The sequence below is a fragment of the Amblyraja radiata genome, chromosome 10, assembly GCF_010909765.2.
Source record: "Amblyraja radiata isolate CabotCenter1 chromosome 10, sAmbRad1.1.pri, whole genome shotgun sequence".
In the NCBI taxonomy this organism is placed as follows: domain Eukaryota; kingdom Metazoa; phylum Chordata; class Chondrichthyes; order Rajiformes; family Rajidae; genus Amblyraja; species Amblyraja radiata.
In genome coordinates, this window is record NC_045965.1 from 10336249 (window position 1) to 10361562 (window position 25314).

The window sequence follows — 25314 nt, forward strand, 5'->3', positions numbered from 1 at the left end:
TCTAGCAGAGGGAAACGCGAGATATGGAAAGGCAAGGCGTGAAAACAGATCAAATCAGACAATGATCAAGGAAATGTAGAATGGGTCATTATTGGCCGAGGGGAAGCCAACGACGAGACATAAACAGTAAAATGAATCAGGTAGACAGTGAAACTAGTCAGAGAACTAGGGTTGGGAGGGGGTGGAACAGAGGAAGAGAGAAACCAAGAGTTACTTGGTTAGAGAAATCAATATTCATACCGCTGGGTTGTAAGCTACCCAAGCGAAATAAGAGGTGCTGTTCATCCAATTTGCATTGGGCCTCACTCTGACAGAGGAGGTGGCCCAGGACAGAAAGGTCCGTGTGCGAATGGGAGGGGGAGTTAAAGTGTTTAGCAACCGGGAGATTGCGAAGGCTTGACTTTCTCTAATTGGTGAGCCATCGAATCACCAACTAGTGAGCAGTCCTGGCCTAACCTACCTCATTGGAGACCCTTGGACTATCTTTAATCAGAATTTACCTTGCACTCAACGTTATTCCCTTTATCCTGGATCTGCACACCATGGACAGCTTGTTTGTAATCATGTATGGTCCTTCCGTTGACTGGATATCCCAATCTAATTCCGCTACCACCATCATCTATTGCAACAAGTGATGGCTCCCATTGATTGTTGCCGGAAGCCTGCGTCCTTTTCAGGACAAACGATGACAGCGATGTCAACATTTGAAACATGGAAGATGGGGTATGTGACATTAAACTAACGTTGAGGGTCTTGATAGGATGGATATGGAGAGAATGTTCCCCAGTGAGAGAATCTAAAGGTATCGGTTTAAAAATAAATGATTGTGTATTTGAGACAGATGAGGCAGATTGTGTTCCTCGCGTAGGGGTTTAAATCTTCGTAACACTTCCTCCACAGGCAGAGGCTTTGAAAGAAGTTATGAATGCAGGGAGATAGATTCTTGACTACCAAGCTAAAAGACTAGCAAGAGAGAGAAGAAAATGTGCAGCTGAGGTTACAACCAGACCAACCTGATCTTAATTGATTGATCAACCAAGAAAGGTCCATTAGCCCAGTCACCTTGTCAGCAAACATCTCTTCAAATACATTCACCAAGGTCCTGCATCATTACACAATGTTCATTCCACAGACAACATGGAAGAGTTGAGCATCGTTTGCCTGCTGGGCATTAGAAAGTTCACAGTACTGGCCATGATCATTTGAGCAATATCCCGTCCTTTCTGGAGACACAATGCTGGAGTAACTCAGCGGGACAGGCAGCATCTCTGGAGAGAAGGAATGGGTGGTGTTTCAGGCCTGTCTCACTGATATTCAAGCATTTTGTGTCTCTTCGGTTTAAACCAGCATCTGCAGTTCCTTCCTGCACATCATGTCCTTTCTTCCAGCATTGCTCCCAGGTCTCATACTAACTAAGCTCTTTACAAACTCCCGCCATCTTTGGCTTCCAGGCCTCTGCTCCAAAGCCTCAGTCAGTCCATCATCATGGTACTCAGATCAGTATTAATAAACCTGGGGCCGACAAGAACCAGCCAAATGACCTTCACACTACCTACATCGAGAACAAATGGCAGCAAAAGTGGGTTTTTGTGGTCAAGAGTCATTTAGTAGTCAGAAACCAAAGCAAGTTAGGTTTATAATTGCCACATGTACAGTGAAAAGCTTTAATGTAGAAACAAATAACTGCAGATGCTCGTTTTTCCCCAAAGCAACCCTACCAGAAACATCACCCATCCTTTTTCTCCAGAGATGTTGCCCAACCCACGGAATTTCTGCTGCACTTTAAGTTCATCTACAGTTAAAAGCTTGGCTTTGCGTTCCATCCAAACAGATTAGATAACACCCAACATAAATATAATCAAGCCAAACTCAGGTCCAATAGATAGAGCAAATGGAATGATACAGAGTGTAGAATATAGTTCTCAGCATTGTCACAGTTAGAAACACAATGAACTGCAGATTCTTACAAACAAGAAAGAACTCAGCAGGTCAGGCAGGGGACGGGCAGATGACTTTTGTGGTTGGGATCTTTCTTCACACTGATTCACATCCCCTGTCCATTCCCTCCACAGATGCCGCCTGAGCTGCTGAGTTCCTCCAACATCTTTGCAACTTAAATTAGCATTCCCATCCACTGATGTGCAGAATTATTCACCGAATGCAATCACTAGGGCGGGGCACAAACAAATGAGGACCAACAATGAGCCAGGTTAATACAGCTGTTCAAGGTCCCAAAGTACTTTCCCCAACTCCTCAAAACTGTCAACTATCACAAACTAGAGAGTAGTCACGACCTATCCTATCTTTAATCAGACTTTATCTTGCATTATTCTAAATATTATTCCTTTTATCCCATATCTGTACACTGTGGACAGCTTGATTGTAATCGTGTATAGTCTTTTCACTAACTGGATAGCACATAACAAAAAAAGCTTTTCACTGTACCTCAGTACATGTGACAATAATAAACTAAACTAAATGCACTTTCATTTCCAGAATTGCTCTTTGCTACCATTGAAACCATCTGTTCTTTGGCACGGTGGCACAGCGGTAGAGTTGCTGCCTTACAGCACCAGAGACCCAGGTTCGATCCTGTCTAGGGGTGCTTGTCTGTACGTTCTCCCCATGACTGTGTGGGTTTTCTCTGAGATCTTCAGTTTCCTCCCACACGCCAAAAACATACAGGTGTGTAGGTTAATTGGCTTGGTATAAATGTAAATTGTCCCTAGTGTGTGTGTGTGTAGGATAGTGTTAATGTGCGGGGATCGCTGGTCAGTGCGGACTCGGTGGGCCGAACGGCCTGTTTCCGTGCTGGATCTCTAAACTAAACTTCTGGTAACTCACACACATCCTACAGAAGTGAATATTCCCAAACACAGTCCACATTCACATTGTTACATGGGCCATTTGCTTTTTGTCATTTCAAATATAGAGAACTAAACTAAGTCTCACCAAGGTCAAATTTCTCATCTAAATTCAACTGGTGTATGCATGTGCCTTCCATCGCCACATGCCACTTTACATTTCAATAGGTCATAGCTATTCCACATCTCCCAACACAATTGTTTATGTTTTGCTACCAAAGTATAACCTTATCACAATGCTTCAAGCACAACCATAGTGGTTATCAAGACCATACAGTGAGTGCACTGGAGAAGCCATGTGCTTTATAATGAATAAGGAGGACAGCCAGCCATAAAGAACAAATACCTGTTAAATCCTTTTGCAGTACACAGCACCAGAGACCCAGGTTCAATCCTGACCTCAGCTGCCGTCTGTGTGGAATTTGCTCGTTCTCCCTGTGACTGTGGGATTCCTCCGGTATTCCAAAGACGTGCGGGTTTGTGGGACCATTGGTCTCTGTCGGGTCAGGACCCTTCTTCAGACTTGGGAACGATTGGAATTATTTCCAGCAATGTTCCCCTGGGTCTCACACTGACCTCCTCCCGCAAACTGCCCCCGCCCCCCCCGATCCCTCTTCGCTTCCACTTGTGCCCCCTTTGGTTTAAGGCTTCAGTGATACTCAGACAGTAGCATCAGTACCTCTAAACCTGCTTTCCCCACTCTGATGAAGCATCCTTCTCACCACTGGCATCCAGAACAACTTGCAGCAATGGTGCACTAACTGTGGTCAGGTGCTGGAGGCTTAGTTAATTTAGCTCTTAATCACCTACAGGTGTGCACTGTTGCTCACCTAATGAGTGCTTAACACGGTCGTCAGGGGAACAGGGTGCAGCGCTCTTTAATAAAACCACTTGCACCGGGAACGAGACATGCTGACAAAGAATCTGCTTCATGTCCAAAAGTTCTTTTTTTTATTAACTCTTCCAGTCACTAGGCAGTAAAGTAAAATTATTTTGCTTTCATCAGTAACGCTAACCAAATGATTTTCTTTAGAGATGCAGCATGAAAACAGCCTATCATGTTAGCACTGATTATTGATCACCCTGTACACTAGTTCTGTCATAGAGTCTTGCAGCGTGGAAACAGGCCCTTCGGCCCAATTTGCCCACACCGGCCAACATGTCCCATATACACTAGTCCTACCTGCCTGCGTTTGGCCCATATATCCCTCTAAATCTGTCCTATCCATATACCTGTCCAAATGTTTCTTAACAGGCAATTAAGCGACTAACCTGCACGTCTTTGGAATGTGGGAGGAAACCGGAGCACCCGGCTAAAACCCATACAGTCACAGGGAGTATGTGCAAACTCCACATTAACAGCACCCATAGTCAGAATCAAATGCAGGTCTCTGGCACTGTAAGGCAGCAACTCTACCACTGTTTTCTATAGTTCATAATTCTCAATGGACTGCACTTACATTTTTTTTGTAAACCAGCATGTGGTAAACCTGTCCATGTTCCCCAGAGATGCTGCCTGACCCGCTGAGTTGTTCCAGCACTTTGTGTCTTTTTGTGTACAGTACTAACCAGCATCTGTAGTTCCTTATTGCTCCTCGATTCCATTGTTATACATTCCCTTTGCTTTTTCTTAGTTTAAATGGAGAGGTTGGCTCTGCAGTTGTCTCACCAATGTCAAATTATTTATCTTTATTCAGCTGGTAATTTATATGACACAGGTTCAATCCTGACCTCAGGTGCTGTCTGTACGGAGTTTGTACGTTCTCCCCGTGACCGTGTGGGTTTCCTCCCATGCTCCGAAGACATACAGGCTTGAAGGTTAACTGGCCCTCCATAAAATGCCCTGAGTGTGAAGGGAGTGGATGAGAAAGTGGGATAACATAGAACTCGTGCACGGGTGATCAATGGTCGGGGTGGACTCAGTGGGCCGAAGGTCCTCTTTCCATGCTGTGTCTTTCAATCAATCTCCAACTGGAGCTTGTTTCCAAGGGATGAATTCTCTGTGTACTGCTGTGTCGAGGATGTTTGTCAGATGAAAAGGTGGACCATGTCTGAATGAAATAACCGAGCAAGCCGGAACAGCGTCTGAATAACATTTCCTCGGCTTTAACAAGCCTCAACTTATTCTGTTTGTTCAGACTTTGGACAGACTGTGGAATAAGATGCAGCACTCGGTTGTTCCACACTAAAGGTAATTTGAAGTGTGGGAAATCTGGCTGATTTAACTTAGCCACAGAGTGCATCCCCATGCATCTCTCAATGGCAGGTCTGGCTGGGCTTAAAGAAATCAATACCATCACATCAAAGTATTCATGTCACAAAACAAATAATGCCAAATTGGACACCATTACAGTAGAGAAAATGTTTGTAATGCAAAACTCTCAGTAACTGACAGAATGTGACTGAGTAAAATAAATTTAAATTGTAGCTTAATTATCATAATCATTGAACACTGTTTGATTCTAAAAGCATTCAGAAAGTGTCAATGCCGCACTAGGCCTACAGGTTTGTGCATCATGATAACGGGCCATTTATTTAACATTTTATATTTTGAATGTTTGTAGCTCTGGTATCAAATGGTTCAACAGACTAGTGTAGCTGGGACATGTTGGCTGGTGTGGGTAAGTTGGGCCAAAGGGCCTGTTTCCACACTGACTCACTCTATAACTCTAAGTGTAAAAAAACAAGGAAGAGGCTTTTGAGAAAAATCTTTTTTTTTTGCTAAATAATTGAAAGATTTAGGTTTATGTCTATTATTGTCACGTGTACCGAGGTACAGTGGAAAGCTTTGTTTAGTGTGTTATCCAAGCAAATCAGATATACCATGCATGAATTCAATCAGTTGAAACTCAAGTACAATAGAGATAGCAAAGGGGAAGATACAGAGTGCAGAATACAATTCTCAGCATTGTAGCGCATCAGTTCCAGAGACAAAGTCCAATGTCCGCAATGGGGTAGAGGTAAATCAGACAGTACCCCAGCTTATGGAAGGACCGTTCAGTAGCCTGATAGCAGAGGGGAAGAAGCAGTTTAATGGTTAAATGGTTCTTTGTTGTCATGTACGCACAGCACAATGAACTTATTTTGCACAACCCACTAATGCACAGTCGCCATCTTTGGCGTCGTTTACAAGGATAAAGAAAAAGTCCAAATTCCGGTCCACATGCAGGAAGTACTGGAGCGCCCCAAGTCCAGGTAAGCCCAGGTAAGCCCTAGGTTCCCGAGTCTGGTGGTGCGCGCTTTCAAGCTTCTGTACCTTCTGCCGGACGGGAGCGGGGAGAAGAAGGAGTGACCAGGGTGGGCCATTTCACCAATATAATCTTTCATTATATTTGGACTGATTTGCCGAGGCAGTGTGAATTGTAAATATAGTCAATGGTGAGGAATCTGTTCTCTGTGATGGACGGTGTAATTTCTCTCAGTTTGTACAGAATGTACACATTTCTGCACGATTTCTCGAATGGAAGGGTGACTATTTTTCAATTAGTGCGTCAGTGTATAAGAGCACTTGCTGAAATCACTCCATTTTTGAAGGGCTTCTCAGCAACACATTTTTCTTTAAAGTGCTGAACATCTACAAGGATCAGCAGCAGGACATATTAAAGCCTACAATCTCAGCACAGTTCCACTTGGCTGACCAGCTGGTTTTCTCTCTGCATTGAACTGCAGAATAACGAGAACATAAAAACACAATGCAAAGAAAAATGACCAGCTAACGATGAGTGTTTCTACAGTAAACATACAATTGTTCTCCTTGGAGCGGGGGGGGGGGGGGGAGGTTATACAACAGATTTAAAAGAATGTGATCTCAATTATAAGGGCACAAAGTGGAGTAAATCAGATTAAAGTTTCTAAAGGCAGGAGAGCTCATGACCAAAAGGTAGTGATTTAAGATAATTGCCTTATGGAAGAAAGGCGATGAGGAGACCTTATTTTACCAAACGAGTTCCTATGATAAGGATTACATTACCTAACATTCCGGCAACATTAGTCAACATTATTATAGAGTCATAGTGTCATACAGTGTGGAACAGGCCCTTCGGCCCGAACTGCCCATGCCAACCAACATCTCCCATCTACACTAGTCCCACCTGCCTGCGTTTAGTCCATATCCCCCTAAGCCTGTCCAATCCATGTACATGTCTAATAGAAACATAGAAAATAGGTGGAGTAGGCCATTCGGCCCTTCGAGCCTGCACCGCCATTCAATATGATCATGGCTGATCATCCACTCAGTATCCTGTACCTGCCTTCTCTCCATACCCCCTGATCCCTTTAGTCACAAGGGCCACATCTAACTCCCTCTTAAATATAGCCAATGAACTGGCCTCAACTACCTTCTGTGGCAGAGAATTTCACAGATTCACCACTCTCTGTGTGAAAAATGTTTTTCTCATCTCGGTCCTAAAAGATTTCCTCCTTATCCTTAAACTGTGACCTCTTGTTCTGGACTTCCCCAACATCGGGAACAAGCTTCCTGCATCTAGCCTGTCCAACCCCTTAAGAATTTTGTAAGTTTCTATAAGATCCCCTCTCAATCTTCTAAATTCTAGCGAGTACAAGCCGAGTCTATCCAGTCTTTCTTCATATGAAAGTCCTGACATCCCAGGAATCAGTCTGGTTAACCTTCTCTGTACTCCCTTTATGGCAATAATGTATTTGGCAAGGGAGATGGAGAGGGGGGAGGAGAGAGGGGAAGAGAGGGGGGAAGGGGGAGGGGGGAGGGAGGGGAGGAGGGAGATGGGGTAGGGGAGAGAGGGGAAGAGTGGGGAGGGAGAAGGGGGTGGGGGAGAGAGGGATGTGGGTGGGAGGAGGAGGAGGGGAGGAGAGGGGTGAGGAGAGGGGTGAGGAGAGGGAGGTGGAGAGGGGGAGGAGGGAGGGGTGGGGGAGAGGAGGAGAGAGGGATGGGGAGGGGGAGAGAGGTGTGGGGGATGGGGGGAGGGATGGGGAGGGAGGGGAGGAGGGAGATGGGGTAGGGGAGGGAGGGGGAAGATTGTGGAGGGTGGGGGGAGAGTGGGAGGGGGAGGGGGAGGGGGGAGAGAAGTGGAAGAGTGGGGAGGGAGGGAGGGCGAGAGGGGTAGGGGGTGGTGGAAGAGGGACAGAGGGGTAGGGGAAGGGGTGGGGGGGGGAGGGGAGGGAGGGAGGGAGAAAGTAGGGGAGAGAGAAGGGTGGGGGACGGAGAGGGAGAGGGGTGGGGTAAGGGGGAGAGAAATGGAAGTGGGGAGGGACGGGTAGGGGGAGTGGTGGAAGGACAGAGGGGTAGGGGGAAGGGGGCAGGGGAGAGAGAGGGAAGGGGGTGGGAGAGGGAGGGATGGGGGTGGGAGGAGGAGGGGGAGGAGAGGGAGAGGGTGAGGAGAGGGAGATGGAGAGGGGAGGAGAGATGGATGGGGAGGGGGACGGAGGTGTGGGGGAGGGGGGAGGGAGCGAGGAGGGAGATGGTGTAGGTGGTAAAGGGGGAAGAGTGTGAATGGAGGGGGAAGTGTGGGAAGGGGGGAGGGGGAGAGAGGTGTGGGGGAGAGAGGGATGGGGGTGGGAGGAGGAGGGGAGGAGAGGGGAGAGGAGAGGGAGGTGGAGAGGGGGAGGAGGGAGGGGTGGGGGAGGGGAGGAGAGAGGGATGGGGAGGGGGAGAGAGGTGTGGGGGGATGGGGGGGAGATGGGGGAGGGAGGGGAGAAGGGAGATGGGGTAGGGGAGGGAGGGGAAGATTGTGGAGGGTGGGGGGAAAGAGTGGGGAGGGAGAGTGGGCGGGGGAGAGAAGTGGAAGAGTGTGGAGGGAGGGAGAGAGAGGGGAAATAGTGAGGAGGGAGAGCAGAAAGGGGAGGGGTAGGGGCAGTCCATCTGTTCCCCATTCCCTATCACCCCCAATCCACTTTCTCTATTCCCACACACGTGATGACGCGCTTCGACACAGGCTGCGGGGGTGGGGGGGAGGGGCTGGGGCTGCTGCAAAGGCATATGTAAATGGATCCATTCCGATTGGACATCTGTGATCATTGGGCATTGTGACATCACACGATTGAACGTTCACCAACATGTTATGGGTGAGAGCTGTTTTTTTTTTTAATTTGGGGGGGGGGGGAAGAAGGATTTTATTAAAAATGTGTACATAAACTCAACGAAAAGTGAAATCTCTACCGAAATGGAAAAAATCTCGGTGTTTCTGCGTGTGATGTTGGCGTAGCAATGAATCAAAGGCTGGCACCCACAAGTCAGGCAGAAACACACACACACACACACACACACATACACACACACACACACACACACACACACACACACACACACACACACACACACACACACACACACACACACACACACACACACACACACACACACACACACACAGTTTTATATTATAGATAGATAGATATAGATATGTAGGTTAACACAGGGTCAACGGTACAGTGAAATGTGTTTGATAAGACAACGGGTCACCTCAGCAATAATATTACAAGGATAAAATTAAGATAGAAAAAGATAAGATAAAAGTGACATTTGTAGGTAAAAGACAATAATAAATAAAATAAGTAAGTAAGTAAATTTTATTTATACAGCACATTTAAATCAACTCGCGTTGAAACCAAAGTGCTTCACATAAAATAAATAATAAAATAAATAATAAAGTTTCCGTACATCCATAGAGAAATTAAAAATAAGAAAAATGACATAACACATTATAGAATTCAACATGAACGTCCCCCCACAACAGAATCAAAAATTTCCACTGTGGGGAAAGGCATCAAAAAGTTTAGTCCTCTTCCTCTGTTGATCACCCGAGGTCGGGGCCTATTGTGGCCTCTGCAGCCAGTCCGATGTTTTCAGGCCCTCTTGCCGGAAAGCTGGAAGACCGGCGTCGGGTGACCACTCCTCAGCGGCTTGGAAATGACTGGAGCGGCCGCTTCCTCACCGGCGACCGCGGCTCCCGAAGTCCTCAGGCCGCGCTGGCTGGAGCTCCGACTCTGGCGTTCTCAGATTCCAGGCTCCGCGGTGTTCTAAATCCAGCGCCGCCCGCGGCTGGACGCCCGCAGCCACATCTCCTCGGATGTTGGAGTCGGCGGTCACCGCACTCCGGAGCTTACCGAACAGCGACCCGGTAAGGCATCGCCCGCTCCCTGATGGTGTCCCAGCGCTGTGCCGCCGCCGAAACTGTAGTCCTGGCCGATCCCGACAGGAAACGCCGCTCCAGTCCGATGGTAGACCGCGAGGAAGGGGCGAAGAAACAGCTCGGAGGGAAGCCGCCTCTCCGACCAGGTAGGAGCTAAGTTTCCCCCTTCACCTCCCCCCACCCACCACATAAAAGACCTCCAACTAACATTTTGTTTTTTAACAGGACTAAAAATATAAAATAAAAAAGGGTGAAAGGGCAGACTTCAGGGAGAGCAGCCATACATAACGGTGCCCCACTCCTGCAGTCCGCAATCTTTTTTTCAACATATATGATGTATTTATGAATTCAGAAGCCTGATGGCCTGATGATAAAAACTGTTCTTAAGTCTGGTGGTACGTGCAGCCATGCTCCTGTATCGTCTGCCTGACGGTAACAAGGAGAACAGTCTGTGTGCTGGGTGGCTGTGGTCCTTGATGATGCTGTGTGCCTTCCGCAGGCACTGCCGGTGGAAAATCTTCTGAATGGCCAGGAGACAGTTGCCAGTGATGTGCTGTGCTGCCTTCACCACTCTCTGTAGTAATTTGCGGCTGTGGGCAGAACAGTTCCCGTACCAGATGTTGATGCAGCCCGTCAGCAGGCAGTGATGGTGCATCTGTAGAAGTTTGTGAGGATGCTGGCGTTCATGCCAAACTTCCTCAGTCTTCTCAGGAAAAACATTAGCTGGCGGGCTTTCTTTGTTATTGTGTCCGTGTGCAGTGCCCAGGAGAGGTCCTCAGTGATGTGCACACCGAGGAACTTGAAGCTGCTGATCCTTTCAACCTCAGCATCACCGATGTGGATGTGGAGGTGACCACGCCCCTGCTGTCTCCTGTAGTCCACGTTCATCTCTTTAGTTTTGCTGACATTGAGAGAGTTGGTGTAAGTGCAGGGATCTTGATCTGACCATGAAGGTCTGTTGGCCTGGCAGCGTTGCCAAGCGTATCCATGGTGTTTCTCCACACTGTGGGCCGCGTCCAGCCCACGTGCTAGGCCTCTGGGAGCGGTGACTGATCCAGCTGAACCCCAGACTGCTGCAGGGCCTCCATCCGATGCCCTCCTCTCTGGGCAGGCGAGCCGGGACTTTTGGGCAGGTTCCCGGTCCACTGCGTGAGTTCCCTGGCCTGCTGGTGGGTGGACGGCTTGCCAGGACTGTACCTTAGCTTAAGGCATTTGAGCAGTGTAATAAGATTGAGGCAGAAGCTGTTCCTGAATCTGGCGCTGCGTAAGGCCCTGCCATTCCACAAACACGGAGGGGATTGGAATCTCCCTCACGTTTACGACTGAGACCAGGAAGCGGTGATGGTGGAATGACAGACACACAAGGAAATGAAGACTTTAGACTTTACTTTAGACTTTAGAGATACAGAGCGTCGACCAGTGACCCCCATCCGCGAACACTATCCCACACACTAGGGACAATTTACATTTTTTACCGAAGCCAATTAAACTGCAAACCTGAACATCTTTGGAGCGTGGGAGGAAACGGAGGCACCTGGAGATAACCCACGCGGTCACGGGGAGAACGTGCAAACTCCACACAGACTGCACCCGTAGTCATGATCGAACCCAGGTCTCTGGCACTGTAGCTCTACCACTGGAACCTTGAACAAAACACAAATGCTGGAGGAGCCCACTGGGTTCGGCAGCATCTGTGGAGGGAATGGACAGGTGACAAAGGATCGGAAACACTGAGTGCACGGAACATGCTACCAGGGGTAGCGGTGGGGGCAGATGTGATGGTGGCATTTAAGAGACTTCTGGATATGTCCACACATGGATATGCAGGGAATGGAGGGATATAGGTCACTCACCCCCTACGACGTGTACGTGGCACTGAGTAGGACTAATGCACGTAAGGCTGCTGGCCCTGACGGCATCCCCGGGCGCGTCCTCAGGGCCTGTGCTGCGCAGCTGACAGACGTCTGGACTGACATCTTCAACCTGTCACTTGCCCAAGCAGTTGTGCCCACGTGCCTTAAAACCACCTCCATCATGCCGGTGCCAAAACACTCCACTGCGGCAAGCCTCAACGACTTCCGCTCAGTTGCACTTACTCCCATCATCACCAAGTGCTTCGAGAGGCTGGTCCTGGCACACTTCAAAGGCTGCCTATCCCCCACATTGGATCCCTATCAGTTTGCCTACCTGCAAGAACAGGAGTACGGAGGATGCCATCTCAACGGCACTTCACTCCGCCCTCTCCCACCTCGACAACAGAGACACTTGCGTAAGAATGCTGTTCATCGATTACAGCTCAGCATTCAACACCATTATACCCTCTAAACTGATCACCAAACTCGGTGACCTGGGCATCGACCCCTCCCTCTGCAACTGGATACTGGACTTTCTAACCAACAGACCCCAGTCTGTTAGGTTAGACAAGCACACCTCTTCAACCCTCACCCTGAACACCGGCGTTCCACAGGGCTGTGTGCTGATCCCCCTCCTCTACTCCCTCTTCACCTACCACTGCACACCTGTACATGGTACTAACACCATCATCATGTATGCAGATGATACAACGGTGATTGGCCTCATCAGCAACAACGATGAGTCGGCCTATAGGGAGGAGGTCCAGCTCCTAGCAGCATGGTGTGCTGACAACAACCTGGCCCTTAACTCCAAGAAGACCAAGGAGCTCATTGGAGATTTCAGAAAGTCTAGGGGCGGCACACACACCCCCATCCACATTAACGGGACGGAGGTGGAACGTGTTTCCAGCTTCAGGTTCCTGGGGGTCAACATCTCCGATGACCTCTCTTGGACCCACAATACCTCAACTCTGGTCAAGAAGGCTCACCAGCGTCTCTTCTTCCTGAGGAGACTGAAGAAGGTCCATCTGTCTCCTCAGATCCTGGTGAACTTCTACCGCTGCACCATCGAGAGCATCCTTACCAACTGTATCACAGTATGGTATGGCAACTGCTCTGTCTCCGACCGGAAAGCACTGCAGAGGATGGTGAAAACTGCCCAACGCATCACCGGTTTCTCGCTCCCCTCCACTGAGTCTGTTCAAAGCAAGCGTTGTCTGCGAAGGGCGCTCAGCATCGCCAAGGACTGCTCTCACCCCAACCATGGACTGTTTACCCTCCTACCATCCGGGAGGCGCTACAGGTCTCTCCGTTGCCGGACCAGCAGGTCCAGGAACAGTTTCTTCCCTGCGGCTGTTACACTACTCAACACTGTACCTCGGTGATTGCCAATCACCCCCCCCCCCCCGGTCACTCCTCCCACCAGGAAAACACTATGACTGTATGCATGTAAATAGATGTATTTATTGTCATATTCTATGTCGCTCTTCCAGGGAGATGCTAACTGCATTTCGTTGTCTCTGTACTGTACACTGACAATGACAATTAAAGTTGAATCTGAATCTGAATCTGAATCTGAACGTGCAGACACATAAAGGTTGATCTTGGCATCATGTTTGGCACAGACATAGTGGGCCGAAGGGCCTGTTCCTGTTCTGTACAGTCCGATGTTCTAAGAATGATACTGTGGAACAATGGGAGATACATCCACCATTTCCCCATGGGACCGGATTAGAAGCTGAACGAGACGCATCGCTGTGGTTTCTCTGGGATCAGGCAGCACCTGATAAAGGGCGGCACGGTGATGCAGTACAGTTGTTGCCTTACAGCACCAGAGACCCGGGTTCGATCCTGACTACGGGCGCTGTCTGTACGGATTTTGTACGTTCTCCCTGACCGCCTGGGTTTTCTCTGGAGGCTCTGATTTCACAATCACAATAATACTTTATTAGCCAAGTATGTTTTGTAACATATGAGGAATTTAATTTGTCAGTCACACAAACAAAAAGCAACGATCTTGACTCCCGTAGCCGGCGGCGTTTTGGCCCTCCGCATCAGGGCGATCAGCTTCTGCATCGAGGAGGATGTCAGCTCCCCCGCGCCGGGCGATCGGAACCCGCATCGGGGCTGGTCGTGCCTCTGCGTCATTGGAGCTCCCGACTAACCTCTCCCGAGCCTGTGAGCTCTTGATATAAAGTCCGCAGGCCTGGAGTGATCCCAGGCAAGGGATCGGCTCCGATGTTAAATCCACGCCCCGCGGTGGGACTCAAAGTCAGTCCGAGGAGGCCTTCATCTCCATCGATGGTAAGCCGCAGAGCAACCGGTGATACGACCCGGAAAACAATCGCATCTCCGGCAAGGTCAGAAACTGAAAAAAAACCCGACCCCACCCCGCACATAAAAACAACCGGAGAACATTTACACAGACTTTTAAAATGCACTAAAAATAAAAACAGACAGGCTGTTGGCGGGGCTGCCAATCGTGCGGGGCCCCTGATGCCTCCCATACTCCAAAGACATGCGGGTTTGTAGGGTGATGTTTGTTCTGTCAGACTCCGAGAGACCTGTGTCAGGTCCTGCCTCATCCTTCTACAGGAGAATAGTCCGTCAGTAGCTTCAGCTGTTCCTCTGACTTGCTGCATATTTCTCAGCATTTACTATATCAAATTCCGATTTTCAGCTTTCATGGTTTTTTCCTCTTGATCTCTGCGGAAGGGATTAGAATAATCCATTTGTATCCCACTGTGTTATAGATACACCCTGGACTCATCCTGCTCTGAGTTGTTTTTCCTCCAGGACACACATCTGGCAATTCAATACACAATGTCAAGAAGAAGTCACGCTTTCTAAATTTAAAGAAGTGTTACGCTAAAAGGAATAAGATGATAAAAGTCCCGACAGATTAGTGTTTTCAATATCTGCCTAAACTGAAAATCAGATGATTTATGACTTGAGTTTCTTTGTTTTGAGTTGCATCGAGAGAGCCAGGGTGACACGATGGCACAGCGGCAGAGACCCGGGTTCGATCCTGACCTCAGGTCCTGTCTGTGCGGAGTTTGCACGATCTCCCTGTGAGTGGGTTTTCGTCAGCTGCTCCGGTTTCCTCCCACACTCCAAAGACGTGCAGGTTTGTAGGTTAATTGGCCCTAGTGTGTAGAACTAGTGTACAGGGTGATCGTTGGTTGGCGCGGACTGGGTAGCCTGTAGGGCCTGTTTCCACGCTGTATCTCTAAGTCCAAAGTCTAAAAGCCGAACGACAAATCCTCCATTCTTGCTTGAACTTAAAATTTTTATTGTGTTTGTAAAATGTCATGGGATTAAAAAAAATCATTTTCAGAAATGCATCAAAAATCTCAAAGGAGGGAGGCACAAAGAACTGTAGATGCTGCAATCTTGTATTGAATCTTGCACTGAATCTCACATTGGTATACAACAACCCAATGGTATGAACATTGAATTCTCTACTTTATGTAACAAACCTCCCTTCCCCCTCTCTCTTTCCAGTATCTCCCCCCCCCCCTTGCCCTCAACTCTGACTTGCTCCCATTTCTCCCACTATCCAAGATGGGGCCCATTAAACTACAAACCTTTGGGATGTGGGAGTTGCAGGAGCACCCGTCTCTGGCGCTGTAAGGCAGCAGCTCTACCCACTGCGCCACCGTACCTCATTGGAGCCTACAGCGATCATTCACAAACAGGGAGGGGGCTCCACTGCAAAGTTACAAAGTTCTGGCAGCGGAGTGGGAGCAGATTCTGACCATCGCAACGTTTAGGAAACATTTAGACAGGTATATGGGTAGGACGGGCTTAGAGGGATATGGTGGCAGGCAGCTGGGACTCATTTAGATGGTACATGTTGGTCGTCGTGGTCGGCAAGGTTTGGGGAAGGGCTTATTCCACACTGTATGACTCGATGACAATGTTGGCTAATATTGCTGGATTCGCCTTTAGAAAGACAGACAAACGCTGTGGAACATGGAGCATTACACAGCCAGAAGTGGGCACTTAGCTGACGTGTTTTACCAGATCGCTGTGGCAAGGGGAACAAATCAATGTCTTGTCAAGGAAGATCAACCAAGCTATAGGGTGATTTCACGAAAGGTCACTGGAGCGTAGATCCGCACCCACGTGACCGAAAATTTTAACTGGGGGACAAGCGTCACTTCCGGTACATGTTAGTGAATGGGAAAACATGCACTTTCACACTCGTTAAAAACATCGAAAACGGCCAGTTTTTGAGCTGCAATTTACTGTACCAGTCGGGGTGACCGTGAGGCACAGCTACCTAAATTTACAGTTAAAAAAAAGATAGAAACTAAGGTAAATTCAAGAGGGAGCTGAAGGGGCAAAATAAGCGGAAGTTGATAGCGGACATTTTTCGTGGAGATTTAAAGATCCAAAATATCGGGAATTATCGCGTTTGCTCGCTGCATTTCATCAAAAGTAAGGCATTATTGCTTGTATCTTTATTCATTGTTAGATGAAAAGTATTAAAAGTTAGAAATCCTTCAGTAAAATTGCAAAATCGCCCATGGTTCTCGGGTGGGTTTTAACATGCAAAATGAACACGCTTCTGAAGCTACATTCACCATTTAAATATCCGTGAATCATAAATGCGTCTTGAAATAAATTTTACTCAGATGCAAACTAAGGAATGGTATATAAAAATCAGGACATTTTTTGGCTAATAATAAAATGTCCTGATTTTGTCAAATGAACAGCTGACAATTATACCATTAGCCCATATCACTCTAAACCTTTCCTATCCATGTTCCTGATCAAGTGTTTTTTAAATGTTGTTCCAGTACTTGCCTCAACTACCTCCTCTGACAGCTCGTTCCATAAACCCACCGCCCGCTGTGTGAAAAAGTTGCCCCTCAGGTTCCTATTAGATCTTTCCCCTCTCAACATAAACCTATGTAGATCTTGATTCCCCCTATTCTGGGTAAAAGGCTGCGCATTCATCCTATCTATTCCCCTCGTAAATGTATACACCATTCCCCCTCGATTTTATATCTGAATCCGCTATTGACAGGGAAGCAGCAGAAACTGTTTAACATCATAAATTGAATCACCAAAGTAAAAGACTGTTTTAAAAGGCATCTTTTTTGTACTGAAAAAGCACAAAAAATTACGTCATATTGGATTGACTTTTTAAATTAGTGGAGAGACATTTTTAATTTCAGAGTGAATATTTAATATCATGTAATTTGAAAGTCAAGGAAGAAATTTAGCATTCATTGAAATTGTCGCTTTGGCTGCCTGTGTTTCCTGTGATTTATTTTAATTATATGCACATATGAACTGTCATTCTTAATATAATCCACCAATGCACACATTATGAAACTGATATTGAAAGATACCCTTGCCTCTCTCAAAGACAAAAAAAAACATATTTAAGCACAGCACTAATATTTGTCTACAGAAATCCTCGCACAAAATTAGGAGCAAGGCATTCAAAATATCGTGTGCACTGACCTTTACAGATACAGGAAGGAGAATGGGATGTTTTTAATAGCAGTGTGGATCTCATAAGGACCTAGGGAGAATATTTAGTGTACTGGAAGACATTTTGGAACATAGCACTGGACAGGAACACGCTCTTCGGCCTATAATGTCCAATGTTCCAGGTCCCCATCACCCTCTGTGTAAAGAACACACCCTGCCCATCCCCCCTTAGTCTTTGACATTTCCAATCAGTGTGAAAGGTAACCCTGCCCTGTCTATGCCTCTCATAATTCTATATACTTCTACCATTTCCATTTAGAAATCTATGCAAAGTCCACACGATGTAAAGAGCAGCAGAACACCTTGATTTTTAAAACAAAATTAGTTTAATCAACCTTTATTTTCATTCACGGTTTGATTGCCTGCTGCATTTAAAATTTGTCTCCAAGCTAAATGAAGAAAATATTACAACAACACCAATTTTTACCCTGCACTTAACTCTGATTGCCGTTCACACTGTTGCAATAACATTTTCAGAAAGACAACCATTAAATTTGCATTCCCCTAACCTCGCCCCACACTGATCAGAAAAATAGCTCCACTTCAAGGTCAATATTCGCACCAATTATAGCCTGCTAATTCTTGCTCCCTCGCAAAGGGATGTGATGCACATCCAGGGAGCAGGAGGTTTGTGGAGAGCAACACTGTAAAACACACACACACACACACACACACACACACACACACACACACACACACACACACACACACACACACACACACACACACACACACACACACACACACACACACAGTCAGATACACACACACACACACACACACACACACACACACACACACACACACACACACACACACACAGAGTCAGATACACACACAGTCAGATGCACAGACACACATACACAGTGTGGTACACAGACACTCATGCGCACACACACATACACAGTCAGATACACACACACTTACATACTCCCATACACACGCTCAAAACAAAACATACAGACATCTTTCCACACATACAAATGCTCATATACACACATACATAAATACATATGCTCATATTTGAACACGTACACACACACACACTCATATATACTCATACAGACATTTACACATATACACACATACAATGATAGATATGCACACGCATATACAGTCTGAAGCAGGGTCTCGACCCGAAACGTCACCCATTCCTTCTCTCCAGAGATGTTGCCTGTCCCACTGAGTCACTCCAGCTTTTTGTGTCTATATATGCATAAACACATATATATATACACACATATATTCATATACACATGCACACACACTCATTTACACATTTTCTCCACTATACATATACATGTATACACATATATACATACAATCATTCATTCATATGTACACACAAATACACACACACACTCACATAGAGAATATGCAGTAGAACAATACAGCACAGGAACAGGCCCTTCGGCCCACAACCTGTGCTGAAAGATCCATATCCCTCTATTCCCCGCACTTCCATGTCCCTATCTCAAAGCCTCTTAAACGCCACTATCGTGTCTGCCTCCACCACCACCCCAGGCTGCACGTTCCAGGCACCCACCACTGTCTGTGTGAAAAGCTTGCCCCGCACATCTCCTTTAAATGTGGCCCCTCAACAGTGGGCCCCTTGCCAGCAAAGTCACAGCTTAGCCTGGATTTCAATTTAAATGTTCAATCATAAATAAGGAGATTAAAACACTCTGCGATTATAGGACAACCGCTGAACAGCATGAGCAAGCCTGGTTTACTTTGAGGTTCAACTGGAAATTGCAGAGGTACTTGGAAATACAGATAAGGTTTGGGTTTATTCTTGTCACCAGTACCGAGGTACAGTGATCAGCTTTGTTTAGCATGCTATCCATAAAGATCAGATATAGCATACATAACTAAAATCATCCCAAACTCAAATACAATATGATGCACAGTGCCGCAGCGGTAGAGTTGCTGCCTTACAGCACCAGAGACCCAGGTTCACACCTGACTATGGGTGCTTGTCTGTATGGAGTTTGTACGTTCTCCCAGTGACCGCGTGGGTTTTCGACGGTTGCTCTGGTTACCTTCCACACTCTAAAGACGTGCAGGTTTGCAGGTTAATTGGCTTCGATGAAATTTGTAACTTGTCCCTACTGTGTAGGATAGTGCTAGTGTGCGGGGATCGCTGGTCGGCGCAGACTCGGTGAGCCAAAGGGCCCGTTTCCGCGCCGTATCTCGAAACTAAACTATTAGATAGAGCAAAGGGGAAGATACAGAGTGCTGAATAATGTACTCGGCATTGTACTGCACCAGTTCCACAGACAAAATCCAATGTCTGCGATGAGGTAGAGGTGAATGGGACAGCAGTCCAGCTAATGGAAGGACCGTACAGAAGCCTGATACCAGAGGGGAAGAAGCTGTTCCTGAAGGGCTTGTCGCACTTGGCGATTTTTTTCAGCAACTGCTGGCATCAATGACTGACGTATCAGGTCACCGAAAAATTGGTGGCGTGATGTCGTATCAAGTGTCACAACTTTTTTTTTTGTTGCCGCTGGACTTTGAAATGTTCAAAATCTTTTGGCGACACTGATATGACGGCGGCAGTCGCCGGAATAATCGCCAAGTGGGACAGGCCCTTAAGTCTGGTGGTGCGCGCTTTCAAGCTCCTGTACTTTCTGTCGGACGGGTGAAGAAGGAATGATTCTCTTTGATTCTGTTGACTGCTTCCCCGAGGCAACCTGAAGTGTAGAGGGAGTCAGATAAAACGGATAGAAAGCTCTACATATTACAAGTGACACCACCAGCATTACACTTTGATGACCACAGGTCCGAAGGGCAACTCATTAACAAGCCATTGTTTCGCACGTACCGATGAAATCAGTTTGCCTTTGAATGTGCACAGGCCGAGATTCCAGCCTGTGAGATTACTCATTTATTTTAACGTTCAGCAATTTCTAAAGTGACTGTGCTCCAGGATATGGCCAGATAACTGATGTACATTCACCTCACACTAATAAGTACCAAAAGGGAATTAGAAACACGTGGTGGAACAGCATCTCATGTTCCGCCTGGACAGCTGTACAGCCATGTGGTATGAATGGGTGACATTTTCGTTCGAGACCCTTCTGAAGTCTGCAGAAGGGACTCAACCCAAAACGTCACCCATTCCTTCTCTCCAGAGATGCTGCCTGTCCCGGCTGAATTACTCCAGCACTTTGTGTCTATCTTCGATGTGAATTCACCAGTGGTAAGAATGTTGATTTCTCTAATTTAAAGTAACTCTTGGATTTCTTCCCCCCACCCCACCACCCAATCTCTCCACTGCTCCCCCATCTTAGTCATCCTCCTAGTTCCACTGTTCACATCCTTGTATCCCTATCATTATCATCCCTTCCCCAGCCAACAATGGGCCATTATGGACTCCACCACTCCTCAGGTCATCTGTTGCTGGCTCTGTTTTTGTTCTAGCCTTCTCTATCTTTCAGTCTGGAAAAGGGTTCCGACCCGAGACGTCACCCATTCATTTTCTCCAGAGATGCTGCCTGTCCCGCAGAATGTTACTCCAGCATTTGATGTCTACCTTCAATGAAAAGCAGCATCTGCAGTTCCTTCCGCACCCAAAAAGGAATACAGAGTGAATGTGAGAGGCAGCAAGCCGTGCTCTTGATGATCCAGTTTCCTCCCTCAACACAGAGATGTGCAGGCGGGTGGGTTAACTGGCCTCCGTAATATGCTGCTGATGTCCAGTCAGTGGTAGAATCTGATGGGAGGTTGATGGGAATGTGGGGACCAAATTGGGATTGGGTAGGATGAGTATACATGGGTGTTTGATGGTTGTTTATCAGAACATTAAGTCCATGCACCCACCTCAGTTCCATTTCTCTTGCTGGATTGAATTGATTGAAAGATACAGAACGGCATAATGGTGCAATGGTAGAGTTGCTGCCTTACACCGGCAGAGACCTGGGTTTGATCCTGACGACAGGTGCTGTCTGTCTGGAGTTATCACGTTCTATCTGTGGGTTTTCTCCGGGTGCTCGGTTCCTCAAACACTCCAAAGACGTGCGGGTGTGTGGGTTAATTGGCTTCTGTAAATTGCCCCTAGTGTGTAGGATGGAACTAGTGTACGGGTGATCGCTGGCTGGCACGGACTCTGTGGACCGAAGGGCCTGTTTCCACACTGTATCTCTAAACTAAACTAAACAAATACAACGTGGAAACCCACGCCGACATCGTTCACACTAGTTTTATGTTAGCCTACTTTTATCATCCATTCCCTACAGACTGGGGCCAATTCACAGTAGCTAATTAACTTACAACCCCGCACATATTTGGGATGTGCAAGGAAACCGGAGCACCCGGAGGAAACCCACCCGGTCACGGGGAGAACGTGCAAACTCCACGCAGATAGCAGCCAAGGTCAGGATCGAACTGTCTCTGGCACTGTGTGGCAGAGGCTCTACCCGCTGGGCGGCCTATTGGTTGGCTGTTTACTTAATGCTAGCCAATGTCAAGGAGTCAAAAATCTACAAGCTCTGCAGAAACATTGTCAACTATTGTGGTGGCATGGTGGCGCAGTGGTAGAGTTGCTGCCTTACAGCGAGTGCAGCGCCGGTGACCCGGGATTGATCCCGACTACGGGCGCTGTCTGTACAGAGTTTGTACGTTCTCCCCGTGACCTGCGTGAATTTTGTCCGAGATCTTCGGTTTCTTCCCACACTCCAAAGACGAACAGGTTTGTAGGTTAATTGGTTTGGTAGATGTAAAGATTGTCCCTAGTGGGTGTAGGATAGTGTACATGTGTGGGGATCGCTGGTCGGCGCGGACCCGCTGGGCAGGAAGGGCCTGTTTCTGCGCTGTATCTCTAAACTGTATCTCTAATAATTTCAGGCAAACTTCATATTTTTTTGGTTCTAGTTTTATGACTGTAGTTTCTTCAAGTGCGAACACCATTTTCTGAGTGAACCGAGGTGCCTTATTAGCAACGCATGCATGCAGAAAGATCGTGACCTACATATATGGATGCTTTTCTCTCAGTCCACACTTTGAAGCTGCCCATCACAGATTCACAGTTTTACATCCTGCAAAACAACTTCCAACTTCTTGCAGATGGTGTTGCAGCTTAACACAAAGTGTTTGGCATGCTCGGGGTGGGTACCGAGTACAAACGTTGGGACGACATGAAAAAGGTGTACTGGTCGTTGGTGAGACCAACCTTTGGTGTATTGTACAGAACGTGTTGGTGGGTGTGCGGAACGAGTTGCCGGAGGAGGTAGTTGAAGCAGGGACTATCGCAAACTTTAAGAAACTTTCAGACAGGTCCAATGGATAGGATGGGTTCGGAGGGTTTTGGGCCAAATGCGGGCAGGTGGGACTTGCTTATTTTATTTTAGTTTAAATGTGGACTATCGACTAGTGTAGATGGGGCATGTTGGTCAGCATGGGCAAGTTGGGCCGAAGGGCCTGTTTCCATGCTGTATGACTCTGTGACTGCTGTATGCGCTTCAGGTCAAGTTGGAGAGGGTGCAGAAGAGATTCACTGGGACATTACCCTGGAATTCCGGGCTGGAGTTATAGGGAGAGGTTGGATAGGCTGGGACTTTCTTCTTTGGAGCGTAAGGGGCTGAGGGGTGAGCTCACTGGGGTGTACAAGATCATGAGTGACATGGATAAAGTAAATGCTCACAGTCTTTCTCCCAATGTAGAGAGTTCTAAAACCAGAGGGTATAGGCTTCAGATGAGAGGGGAGAGATTTAAGAGGGACCTTGGGGAGACCTTTTTCACTCGGAGGGTATTCTGTATCTGGAATGAGCTGCCAAAGGAAGCCATCGAATTACAACAGATATACAACAGAATTACAACAGATGTATGGATGGGAAGGATTTAGAGGGCTATGAACCAAATGCATGCAAATGGGATTAGCCCAATATGCCATCCTGCTCAGAATAGATGAGCTGGGCCGAAAGGCCTGTTTTTTTATGCTGTAAAGCAACACCACTCATTTCTCCACACTTTCTCCTCTGACTACCTCGGTTCTCAACACAAGGGTCGTTCTTTACGGGATCGCCAAGAAAACGCCATCCTCTAGATCCTTCTGAACCATGGCATTACAGTTAAGAACCTTGTTCCTCCAGGTATACACTAGAGGGCATAGCTACAAGATGTGAGAGGGAATTTTTAATGGAGACTAGACGACCCGTGGACCCGTTGGGTCCCGTTGTGACGGCAGTACCCGGAGAAAACCCACGTGGTCACAGTGAGCAGGTGCAAACTCCGTACAGATAGCACCCGTCGTCAGGGTCTAACCCGGGTCTCTGGCGCTTTAAGGCAGCCAATTCCACCGCTGCCCCACTGTGTCGCCCTGGCACCCTGTTCAGCACGGACATTATCGGCCAAAGTGCCCGTTCTACGGTCTATAAGTCAAACTGCTTTGCTGTTGGGCAATTTAATCATCAGCTTCATCCGCCATCACTGTACTCCGTTAATAAACCAAAGCTCCCATTGATATCTCATTATCATTGTTCGAAAATGAATTTGAAACTTGCCCATACAATTTGAAAACCAGTATTAAAAGATGAAAAGGGTGGAGAGAAAAAGAGCAAGTCTGGGAAAGGCTGGTTGTTATGTGTAGTGCATCTCATGCATCTCCTGTAGAGTTTCATGACACATTTACCCAACTGTACTGGAAAGCAAAGCATCCCCAAAGAGCGTTACTATTACCAAAAAGAGCAGAGGCAGAATGTGTGCTCCACATAATGGTTTCAGCATCCAATCCAAGTACCATAAAGACTCGTAGTTCATCACAATTGAAATGGGACAAATGTGCATCATATTCCTGTTCAGTGATGACAGATAAGGTTCTGGCACTCACTCAATAATTCACCCAAATAGGATAAGGGGGAATGGAAATACTGTACAACCACATTATAAATAGAAATTCTTTATAACTTGCAATTATTTAGAAAATAGTCTTCCAAATACGGAGGCAGCCCATGCAATATTCTGCAAATATTTTGGTTGAAGGCCTAAATAACAATTCTTGTAGGGTCATTGAATCCTAACTGGTTTATTTTCATTGGATTTTGTATTGAGAATTAGTCTTTTGGGGATAGGGCTCCCAGAGTTTCTAAATTCGGCACATTCTTTTGGGAATCTTTGGTGAGAAAAATGTCCTGATAAACCTTGCTTAGCTGGTTATAGCAACATATATTTACAGAGCATTGCCAATAAATCACTTTCAAATTAAAACTGAAATTACACTTGCCACGCACTCATGCCATTTACAAACCATATCAATTTTCAAGGTACAAAGGGATCAAGTGACACTAACAAGGATAGACGCAACGTGCTGGAGTAACTCTGTGGGTCAGACAGCATCTCTGGAGACAAGGTGGGTGACGTTTCGGGTTGGGACCCTTCTTCAGACCACTACTTTCTTCAAACTGCCACTAACACTTTAATAAAGTTGGGGGGGGGGGGGATCTAATAGAGGTGAGGGGAATAGATAGGGTGAATGCACAGAGTATTTTTCCCTGGGAAGGCAAATCAAAAACTCGAGCGCACAGGTTTAAGGTGAGAGGGGAAGGATTTAATAGGAGCCTGAATGGCAACTTTTTCACTCAGAGCGTGACGGGTATGAGCTGCCGGAGAAGGTAGTTGAGGCAGATACAGTAAAACAATTAAACAGGAACATGTATAGGAAAAGTTTTGTGGGATAAGGGCCAAATACGGGCAAATGAGACTCGCATGGATGGAGCATCTTAATCGGCATGGACAAGTCGGGCCGAAGGGCCAGATTCTTGACTGTATGACTCTATAACTGCGATTATTTTGATTTGTGATTTGTGATATGAAACTCTATGACTCCAATCTTGCATGACTGATTATGTCTGACCAATATGTAATATGTAAGCTAGAAAGGGTGCAGAAAATATTTACGACAATGTTGCCATGACTCGTGGGTTGAGCAGCCTAGAACTTTATTCCTTGGAGCACAGGAGGATGAGGCGTAAAAGATCACAAGAG